We start from the raw sequence: 12065 nt of genomic DNA on the forward strand, positions 1-12065 counted from the left end.
CTTCCAAGTTTGCTAGCTTACTTCCAATCTTGTAAAGTGATCATCTAACTTCAAGAAATCTTTTTTATTTACAGTAATATATCTTTCTAATACAAGGTAATACTCATATTCAAACTTTGATTCAATTTCTATAACTATAACAATCTTATTTCGAGTGAAAATCTTACTTGAACTTGTTTTCGTGTCATGATTCTGCTTCAAGAACTTTCAAGCCATCCAAGGATCCTTTGAAGCTAGATCTATTTTTCTCATTTCTAGTAGGTTTATACATAAAACCTGAGGTAGTAATGATGTTCATAACATCATTTGATTCATATATATAAAACTACCTTATTCGAAGGTTTAAACTTGAAATCACTAGAACATAGTTTAGTTAATTCTAAACTTGTTCGCAAACAAAAGTTAATCCTTCTAACTTGACTTTTAAAATCAACTAAACACATGATGTATATCTATATGATATGATAACTTAATGATTTAAAACCGGAAAACATGAAAAACACCGTAAAACCGGATATACGCCGTTGTAGTAACACCGCGGGCTGTTTTGGGTTAGTTAATTAAAAACTATGTTAAATTTTGATTTAAAAGTTGTTCTTCTGGGAAAATGATTTTTCTTATGAACATGAAACTATATCCAAAAATCATGGTTAAACTCAAAGTGGAAGTATGTTTTCCAAAATGGTCATCTAGACGTCGTTCTTTCGACTGAAATGACTACCTTTACAAAAACGACTTGTAACCTGTAATTCCAACTATAAAAATATACTTTTTCTGTATATATTCATAAACTTAAGTTCAATATGAAACCATAGCAATTGGATTTACTCAAAACGGATTTAAAACGAAGAAGTTATGGGTAAAACAAGATTAGTTATTTTTTCTTGTTGTAGCTACGTGAAAATTGGTAACAAATCTATATTAATCATATCCTAGCTAACTTATATTGTATTATACATGTATTCTAATATATTATGTAATCTTGGGATACCATAGACACGTATGAAAATGTTTTGACATATCATATCGACCCATCTATATATATTATTTGGAACAACCATAAACACTCTATATGCAGTAATGTTGGAGTTAGCTATACAGGGTTGAGGTTGATTCCAAAAATATATATATTTTGAGTTGTGATCTAGCCTGAGACGTGTATACACTAGGTTGTGGATTGATTCAAGATAATATATATCAATTTATTTCTGTACATCTAATTATGGACAACTAGTTGTAGGTTAATAACAAGGACAGCTGACTTAATAAACTTAAAACAGTAAAACGTATTAAAAATGTTGTAAATATATTTTGAACATACTTTGATATATATGTACATATTTGTTATAGGTTCGTGAATCGGCCAGTGGCCAAGACTTACTTCCCGACGAAGTAAAAATCTGTGAAAGTGAGTTATAGTCTCACTTTTAAAAGCTAATATTTTGAGATGAGAATACATGCAGTTTTATAAATGTTTTACGAAATAGACACAAGTAAATGAAACTACATTATATGGGTGAATGATCGAAGCCGAATATGCCCCTTTTGCTTGGTAGCCTAAGAATTAGTAAATCGATCTACTAATTGACGTGAATCCTAAAGATAGATCTATTGGGCCTAACGAACCCCATCCAAAGTACCAGATGCTTTATTACTTTGAATTCGTTTTTATCATGTCTGAAGGATTTCCCAGAATGATAGGGGATATTCTTATATGCATCTTGTTAATGTCGGTTACCAGGTGTTCACCATATGAATGATTTTTATCTCTATGTATGGGATGTATATTGAATTATGAAATCTTGTGGTCTATTATTATGATTTGATAATATATAGGTTAAACCTATAAATCACCAACATTTTTGTTGACGTTTTAAGCATGTTTATTCTTAGGTGATTATTAAGAGCTTCCGCTGTTGCATACTAAAATAAGGACAAGATTTGGAGTCCATGCTTGTATGATATTATGTAAAAACTGCATTCAAGAAATTTATTTTTGATGTAATATATTCTTATTGTAAACCATTATGTAATGGTCGTGTGTAAACGTTATATTTTATATTATCATTATTTGATAATCTACGTAATGATTTTTAAACCTTTATAGATAAAATAAAGGTTATGGTTGTTTTAAAAATGAATGCAGTCTTTGAAAAACGTCTCATATAGAGGTCAAAACCTCGTGACAAAATCAATTAATATAGAACGTTTATAATCAATATGAACGGGAGATTTAAGTTGGTATCCGAGCGTTGGTCTTAGAGAACTAGAAAATTGCATTAGTGTGTCTTACCGAGTTTGTTAGGATGCATTAGTGAGTCTGGACTTCGACCGTGTTTTTGTTCATCTGTGTTTCTTGCTATAACGATGAACACGATGTAATGCCAGCGATTTAATTTTTAAAATCTAGATTTGAACACGATGAACACAATGAACACGATGAACATCAATTTTGGGGACGGGGTTTGAATTCAAGTTTCAAGAACATCACTTTATATTGGACTCATAAATCTGCATCTGTGAGTGTGTAGATGGAAGGAGCTCAAATGTGATGTTTTAATTGATAAAATGAACACCAATTTATATTGGACTTATAATTTAATTTATAAATCTAAATCAAATAAATGATGGTGGGGAGTTAACGAAAATTTGTCCCTTACATCCCAAGCTGATCACTTAACGAAATTTCACTAACGATCATTAATGAATTTGACAATATTACCTTCAATTTCACACTTTTTCAAATCATAATACTTTTCGGGCAAAAATTGAAACACGTTATCCTTTTCGGGAATCTGGAAAAGTCATATTACCTTTATTGGCAAATTTGGTAAAATAGGTTACCTTTTCGGGCCATTTGCCCATATTATTAACATGTAAATATTATGTGATATATTAATCTCTTAACGTGTTTGATATTGTGTGATATATGTCTACCTCTAGTACAAATCCCATTGATTCACCTAATAATAATGAAGAGTCGAATATATTTTGAGAAGATTCACAAATTCCCGAAGAGGAACCGGAAGAGGAGGAATCGGAAGAGGAGGAACCGGAAGAAGAGGAACCAGAAGAGGATGAATCGAAAGAGGAGTAACCAGAAGAAGAAGAGGTTCCGGAGGAAGAAATATTAATACCTATAGTAAATCGATTAAATAAAAGAAAATCCTCAACCAACAGACCAAAGTTAATAATGGTCAATGGTGTTTCCGCCGAGGAAGCAAAATATTGGGAAGATTACCAATTTTTCGATGAATCGGATCCCGATGAAGATTCCGATGATGTTATAAAAATTACCTCGACCCAATTTAATAAAGCGAAAGAAAATAATAAGGGAAAAGGTATAAAAATAGAGAAACCCGATTCCAACCCCGATGAACTTTATATGTATCGACAACATCCATATTTCCTAAAATGTAACAATGACCCGGGAACCTCTAAAGCACCAGGTTTTTCTAAAACATTATGGAAAACGACGGCTCGTATTAAAGGAACACCATATATTTCTAGAAAATTAGGAAAACGAACCAAGTCCGAAGAAGAAGAAACCAGTGATTCAGATTAGAGGGTTGTAATCATGTTGTGTATTATATGTATTGTAGTGTGCTTGTACTTTTATGTTCTATGTAAAAATTGCTTGTATTGTTTGTTAATTATCTTTTACGAATCTAATCCTTGTCTATTTTACAGTATAAAAACAAAATGGACGTTAAGGGTAGACAACCGAATATTTTAGAAGACCTACCATAGGATATGATTGAGAAAATCTTGTCTAGAGTCGGTCAGAATTCATTAGCACATTTAGTTATGGCGAAATTAACTTGTCAAACATTTGAAAGACTTTCCAGAAATGCCTTAGTTTATAAAAGGCTTTCCTTTGATAGGTGGGGTATATCACATTGGGGAGACCGTAAGTTACGCCGTGTTTTCTTTAAAGCGTTAAATGCGGGGAACCCAAATGCAATTTTACGCTACGGGTTAAGAACCTATTTTGACTCAGCATATCCCAACATAGGATTTCATGAATTAGAAAGAGCTTCTAACATGCAACATAAAGAAGCATGTTATGCTTACAGGTTAGTGATGTTCGCTTCTTGCCAAAGTGAGAAAAAGAACATTGGATTGCAACTTTTAAATAAAACCTTCCCACAAGTGATGGATTCAGTAGTTGGGGTGAGAAACAAGGTTTTTAGATTATTACGGGGCTGTTGGACATTACGAAACCCTCATCCTTTTGACGACATTACAACATGCTGCCTAGTCAATGGTTATAACGGTTGTTTTTCACAAGACCAAGGATGAGAAGTCATCTTAGTAAAACCAGAATGCATGACTTGTTTCTGGACTTATGAATTACGTGTCTTTATTTCCTTTGCTGAACAACTTGCGTATTAACTAGATTTATCTTCAAAACTGTCCTGTATCAAAGTGTACTATATTTCATGTTATATGTAATATAACGATGTTGTAAGTTTGAAGAATATTTATATGTGATATATTATTATAATCAGTTTTTCATATGAAATTGTAGTAGTTGAATTGTATATTAGCTACTAAGTATGAACTTAACGGGTAGGTAGTACCCGAATTTAAACTTATAAAATGATAATATGAAGAAAAAACTTTTATAAATGAGTTCATATTATGCTACAAAATACTATTGACTACTCTTAATATTCTGTATGATTAACTCGATTCAGTTGGCTATTTTGAAGGAAATGGCACCGACTATGTGACAACCCGTAAATTTTCGGCAAAATTTAAACAAAAATCTTTATATGATTTCATTTAACCTCGACTAATTCTAACGATTCACGAACAATTATTTGTAAATAATTACGCATTAATTTGATATATTAATATTATTATTATTAATATCCTTTTTAAACAAGATATCAATAATTAATATCTTTATTATCAGTATTGTTATTATGAATAAAAAAAATTGACAAATATTCTTGGAAAAGTAGTAAATCAATTTGTTTATTTAAAAAAAAAATATATATATATATATATATATATATATATATATAAATCCTTAAAATAAATGATTTTTTTAATAAAATAAATAAATAAATTACTTTTTAATTAAAAATTATAATGGAAAACTACTTTTATTATTTTATTTTGTGCATTATCTCATGACTTAACATTTAATACTTTTGAATTTTAAAATCTCATTAAAAATTAAAATATTTCTTTTTCTTTTAATTATTTTATTCTTTTTACCTAATTTTTTCAAGTATAAATACCCCTCATTTCTCATTCAAACTCACACCAAAATTTCTCTCATTATCTCTTTGAAGAATTACTACTAGTAAGTAATCTTTTCTTACTTTTTACTTTTTACTTTTTACTTTTTACTTTTTACTTTTTACTATTTACTTCGGTTTATTATTTTTTTACCGAAACATGTAAATAATGTTATAAATTATATGCAATTAAAATTAAAATAAATAACATGTTATAATTAGTAATATATGTTACTAAAAATTATAAAAGTATTTTTATGAATTAATATATAGGAGTTATAATTAAAATCGAATTAATGAATATATATGTATATACGCACCTAACGTGAAGGTTATAATTAAAGATAGCGTACAAAGACTACAAACATCACCGCTACTTGTGGCCTAGGATGATCCTTGTTACCATTATGGGACGCTTGTGGATCTCGAATGCCAAGACTTAGATTCTGGTCAAGAGATCCTGGGTCGCTCGGTAACAATAGATCATTCGAGTGACTTGCATGTTAGCGACGAAGTTTGGGCGAGATTGTACAACATCTTTGTTAAGAATTATAACCCGAACATTCTTAAACTAGAAGCTTACTATAAGTGGAAGTTTTTCATAAATAGTAGGTTTCCAAAAATAGAAACTTTTGAGAAATAGGAACTTTTTTCGAAAACCGTCACTGTCAATATAGTTGCTATATTAATAAACATACTTTATGTCAAGTTAGACATTAACTAATCAAACGTTATACCTCAAGGTTGATATCCAGATCACTTACTTGCTTTACTTTCCTTCTTGCGTTGAATACTTCAACTGCTATTTAATGTGATTTTCATATGATCCCTTTTACTCTTTACATTTTTGGGCTGAGAATACATGCGCAACTTTTATAACTATTTTACACGTATCAACTATTAAGCTGTGATATGTTGGGCTATGACCAGCAAGTCCCCAACCGACAAGTATAAATGATAACTTGTACGGGGCAAACTTGAAAGTCTAGTCTAAATACAAGTACCAACTATTAAACTGTAATATATTGGGCTATGACCAGCAAGTTCCGAACCGACAAGTATAAACGATAACTTGTTACAGGGCAAACTTGAAAGTCTAGTCTAAATATCAGTACCAACTGTTAAAAACTATGTTATACCCGGCTATGTCCGACCAAGTCCCTACAGTGATATTTTTAATTGATGCGGCATTCTTAATTATTGGGGGTAGGCCTATCGGGAGTAACGTCCCCGATACATTTGACTAAGTCTTTGTATTACTTAATAATGAAGTTAAACTGACAAGGACAGACAACTTTTCACGGGGCAAACAACGTTTAGTCTAAATATCATGCACTGGCATAACTTTTTGATCCTGCTGGAGATCAACTTGACTGGATCTGAGTGATCTACTTTTGAAAACAAATCTTGAGGTCTAATACTATTACTGAAATCATTATTTATGACAAACCTATGAACTCACTCAACCTCGTGTTGACTTTTTAAGCATGTTTATTCTCAGGTACTTAAATATTGCCTCCGCTGTATATCTGCTGCTTTGATGATGATTGCTTACCATGCTTGGAGTCTTCATGCATTACTTTCCAATTCATTTAAAAACATTTAATGTAATCTATTTATCTTCCGCTGCAAAACTCAATAAATTGTCTCATATAGAGTCGTTCTCGTTTATACAACTGTAATTTGATATAATTAGTCACAAATACCACAGGCCCTATTTGGGGGTGTGACAGATTGGTATCAGAGCAGGTTGTTGTAGAGAACCAGGATTGCATTTTATGTGTGCCTTATACAATTAGGTACCTTAGCAATGTAGGACTACAACTTTCCTAGACCATAGTGCCTTTAATTGTTAAATGCTATACTATACTTTAGAAACTTTACTTATCTTAGAATGCCGAGCCAACATAAGAACTGTGCTCACTTTCCTAAGTACTATCCAATTCCGCCACCACATTTAAATATGACACGTCATACTGCCATTATTGCATTAGTGGAGTATAGACACATCATATCTTATCATATCTATCTCAATAGACTTTGTCTAACACTTTTCCTAAATTTCTTCCGTAAATGACGGAAATCTCTTTGCTATATATACTATTCGAGGAGTCGAAGATATCATTCAATATTCAATACCCATTTCATATCAAACCCTATTCCAAACACATAATATGAATTTCTCGAACTCCTCGAGCTCCAACGGCAGCGTAACCGGAACAAACGAACTAATCAGCCATCATCTATTCTGGATGAATTGGGGATGGGTTCGTAGCCGACTCAATCAATGGAGGCAAGAAGAAGGTGATCCCTTCCACCAACCGAATTCACCTCTTGGCGAAGAACCTGAAGCGCTTACCGGCGAACCTGTCCAAAACACCATTTTCTCTCTTCTTTCCAGGGTATCCCGTCACGAATATATAATATCGAAGATTTTAGATCTTATTCACCCCTTGTTCCAACCGCCAATCATCCCGGAATAGTAGAAGAAGTCAACGAGCTTCGCGCTCGAGTGGTGGCACTGAAGAATACGGTGCGATATCTACAAGCATCAGCAGCACCAGCAGCATAACCAGTACCATCAGCATCACAACCAACATCATCAGCTTCATCAACAGCAACATCCGCATCTCACTCAGTACCTCGGATATCAACATCATACGTCCCATAGATACCAAGGAATATTAATAATAATGAGTTAAGATGTATTGAATCATTCTTCGTGAAGAATTATATATGTATACTTTATATATATATATATATATATATATATATATATATATATATATATATATATATATATATATATATATATATATATATATATATATATATATATATATATATATATATATATATGATTTGGAACAATAATAAATCTTGTCGTACTAAGCAATTATGTGAGAATCTCAACTAGTATGTACTACTTGGTTAATTCATATCACTAATATGCTATGATGTAATCCCTTCGTTAATGACTTAACAATTGTTAATCACTGCTTCAACACAATAAACTCCATTTCATAATAAATCAAGTGTAATGATGAATGTATTGATTCATAACTTCATTAGCGAAATATTTCGCGACAATTATGAAATCTCTAAGGTTTTGGAGATTATTTACTCTCGTTCCAAACCACAAATCAGATGAGTTTAATATATATTAACTCATTAAATCCATGATTATATCTGAAGAATACATATATGAACGTATATCTTCATAAAGATTATAAATTCTGTTGTACAAACTGTTAACTGTGAAAATATTTTAACGGATAGGTAATACCCGAGAAATATTTACATCTCACATTAATACATTGTACATTCTTCAATTTTGATTCATAAATCATTAATTATACGCACTACCTTCACAATGATACACAATCTTCTTCATACAAAATCAATTACACATTCTGAAATTAACATATCGGAATTCAAGTAAAGCTTTAGCAGGTGTTATCTTCCTAAAGATTACTACATTCATGAATTATATTCATTCGTATTCTATGATGAATTATCACATCAAACCACCAAAATTATCATTCATTACTTTTGAAATCAACAACACCTATTCGTCAACCATTAGATCCGTTGACGATTACAGTCAGCGTTTAATCATCTAAAAATAAAATTTATTGAAACCATTGATAACCGATGATTCAAATATAGATGCATTAAATAAAGAGGAAACATTGTAGAAGGTCTTAAGGGCCACAAGTTTGATGATAAAGAATGGTATAAGATCAGATTTTGGACTGGAAAACGGATTGAGCAAAGTATGAAGGAGGCTGTGGATAAATCACAAAGATTAAACCTGCCTTCAAAGAATCCAAATGATTCAGTATCTGCTGAGGTCATTAACGAATACCATGCTCCTGACTCTAAACCTTTACGGACAAATCTTCTTTATCATCCTTCGATCTTAGAAATTCTAAGATATCACTGTATCTTTCGTTATAAATATCCTCTATATTTCTGAAGATATCTTTATAACGATTCTTGTCCGCAATTAATTATCTCTTTGCAATAACTTTGTTACATCATAAAGGAAACTGTATTAGTTTCTATATTCTAAAAAAAATTCAAGTTTAAAATGTTTTGAAGAAGTGTTGAGAATTGAAGCATGAGATAGTATAATATAATGATGTCAGGCCAACGTTATTATATTACAGTAAGTCATGCTAAATTTTTAATGGAAGATGATGATTCATAGACTTTATAATCATCATTTGCCATGTTACACGACTCCTACATTCTATATAATCTCTAAACATATCAAGAACATATATTCTTGATAGTTTTATCTGGTAATTTGACAAATCAAGATCGTGCTATTGCTTTCTTAGAACATTAAATATGTTCATTCGAAACTTCATACCTACAAATTCTGGACCATTACTCGCTTTACATAGAGTTGAGAGGAGAATAAAAAGGCAAAGAGCTCCGACATATAAGGGAAAATATAAAGCCCGATAACAACACCGAAATTACAAACCGTGTATATCAATGTGTATAGCAATATAAAGTCACGGTAGAACTAAAAACACAATAAATCCTAGAGCATAATAGAAGTAAACAGACTCCTCTGGTGGGAGTTGGAAAAGAAGGAAGATTGTGGCGATAACCAATATAAGGTCAAGAACAAGAACTGGATTGACCATATTAACAAATCTTTTGGAAGTATGGATTGAGGAAGAAAGTATAGAAGTGGTGAAGATAATGAAATGGAAGAAGCTAATTTATAGCGAAATTCCAGACACAACAATCGAGGCAATTCACCGCATTTAATTAAAGAAAATCCTAATTTCCTTAATTACCGGAGAATCAAATCTTATAAAGATTATGAAGATTTCTTTAAAACCCTTAAATTCCGGAAATCAACTTTAGCTATGTCAAAAGTTAAGACGAACATTTAATTTCCTCATTTCAATCTTTTACGATAGCTTCGTTTATACTCTTTCTATAATCGAATTACTTTATCCATATTATTAAATGTCGATAAAACTCTAATTTTCAACTCATATTCATCATTCTTGTTGTAAAGAATGACGATCTCTATCAAATTTCATGACTATGATTTTCATGAACTCTTCTCTGTTTTATCTACCCTAATATTGTGACATAAACGCTCAAGGTTTAAATAAGCTCACTATTATTCATCACACATTTCATGTATATTGAAATGCTTGCATAACGTCATCATCTCTTTCTGAGGAAAACCTAATCAATGACACTCTTGTTAAATCCTTTAGATAACCTCCGCATTAATAATAAAATGCATTTCGTAGAATTTATGGATCGTAAGATTTAAACGCTAGAAACAAAACAATATCCTATTAGTTGGAATTCACGAAAGGCCCCGAGCATACTTAGGAACGTGAAGACCAAATAAAACGAAAATATCCTCACCTGTTTACAAACAACGCCGACTGATGGCAACAACTAAATTTCGGGACGAAATTTCTATTAACAGGGGGATACTGTGACAACCCGTAAATTTCCGGCAAAATTTAAACAAAAATCTTTATATGATTTCATTTAACCTCGACTAATTCCAACAATTCACGAACAATTATTTGTAAATAATTATGCATTAATTTGATATATTAATATTATTATTATTAATATCCTTTTTAAACAAGATATCAATAATTAATATCTTTATTATCAGTATTGTTATTATGAATAAAAAAATTGACAAATATTCTTGGAAAAGTAGTAAATCAATTTGTTTATTTTAAAAAAAAAATTATATATATAAAAAAAATCCTTAAAATAAATGATTTTTTTAATAAAATAAATAAATAAATAAATAAATTACTTTTTAATTAAAAATTATAATGGAAAACTACTTTTATTATTTTATTTTGTGCATTATCTCATGACCTAACATTTAATACTTTTGAAATTTTAAAATCCCATTAAAAATTAAAATATTTCTTTTTCTTTTAATTATTTTATTCTTTTTACCTAATTTTTTCAAGTATAAATACCCCTCATTTCTCATTCAAACTCACACCAAAATTTCTCTCATTATCTCTTTTAAGAATTACTACTAGTAAGTATTCTTTTCTTACTTTTTACTTTTTATTTTTACTTTTTACTATTTACTTCGGTTTATTATTTTTTTACCGAAACATGTAAATAATGTTATAAAATACATGCAATTAAAATTAAAATAAATAACATGTTATAATTAGTAATATATGTTACTAAAAATTATAAAAGTATTTTTATGAATTAATATATAGGAGTTATAATTAAAATCGAATTAATGAATATATATGTATATACGCACCTAACGTGAAGGTTATAATTAAAGATAGCGTACAAAGACTACAAACATCACCGCTACTTATGGCCTAGGATGATCCTTGTTACCATTATAGGACGCTTGTGGATCTCGAATGCCAAGACTTAGATTCTGGTCAAGAGATCCTGGGCCGCTCGGTAACAATAGATCATTCGAGTGACTTGCATGTTAGCGATGAAGTTTGGGCAAGATTGTACAACATCTTTGTTAAGAATTATAACCCGAACATTCTTAAACTAGAAGCTTACTATAAGTGGAAGTTTTTCATAAATAGTAGGTTTCCAAAAATAGAAACTTTTGAGAAATAGGAACTTTTTTCGAAAACTGTCACTGTCAATATAGTTGCTATATTAATAAACATACTTTATGTCAAGTTAGACATTAACTAATCAAACATTATACCTCAAGGTTGATATCCAGATCACTTACTTGCTTTACTTTCCTTCTTGCGTGGAATACTTCAACTGCTATTTAATGTGAGTTTCATATGATCCCTTTTA

This window comes from Rutidosis leptorrhynchoides, chromosome 11 (genome assembly GCF_046630445.1).
Source record: "Rutidosis leptorrhynchoides isolate AG116_Rl617_1_P2 chromosome 11, CSIRO_AGI_Rlap_v1, whole genome shotgun sequence".
NCBI lineage: Eukaryota > Viridiplantae > Streptophyta > Magnoliopsida > Asterales > Asteraceae > Rutidosis > Rutidosis leptorrhynchoides.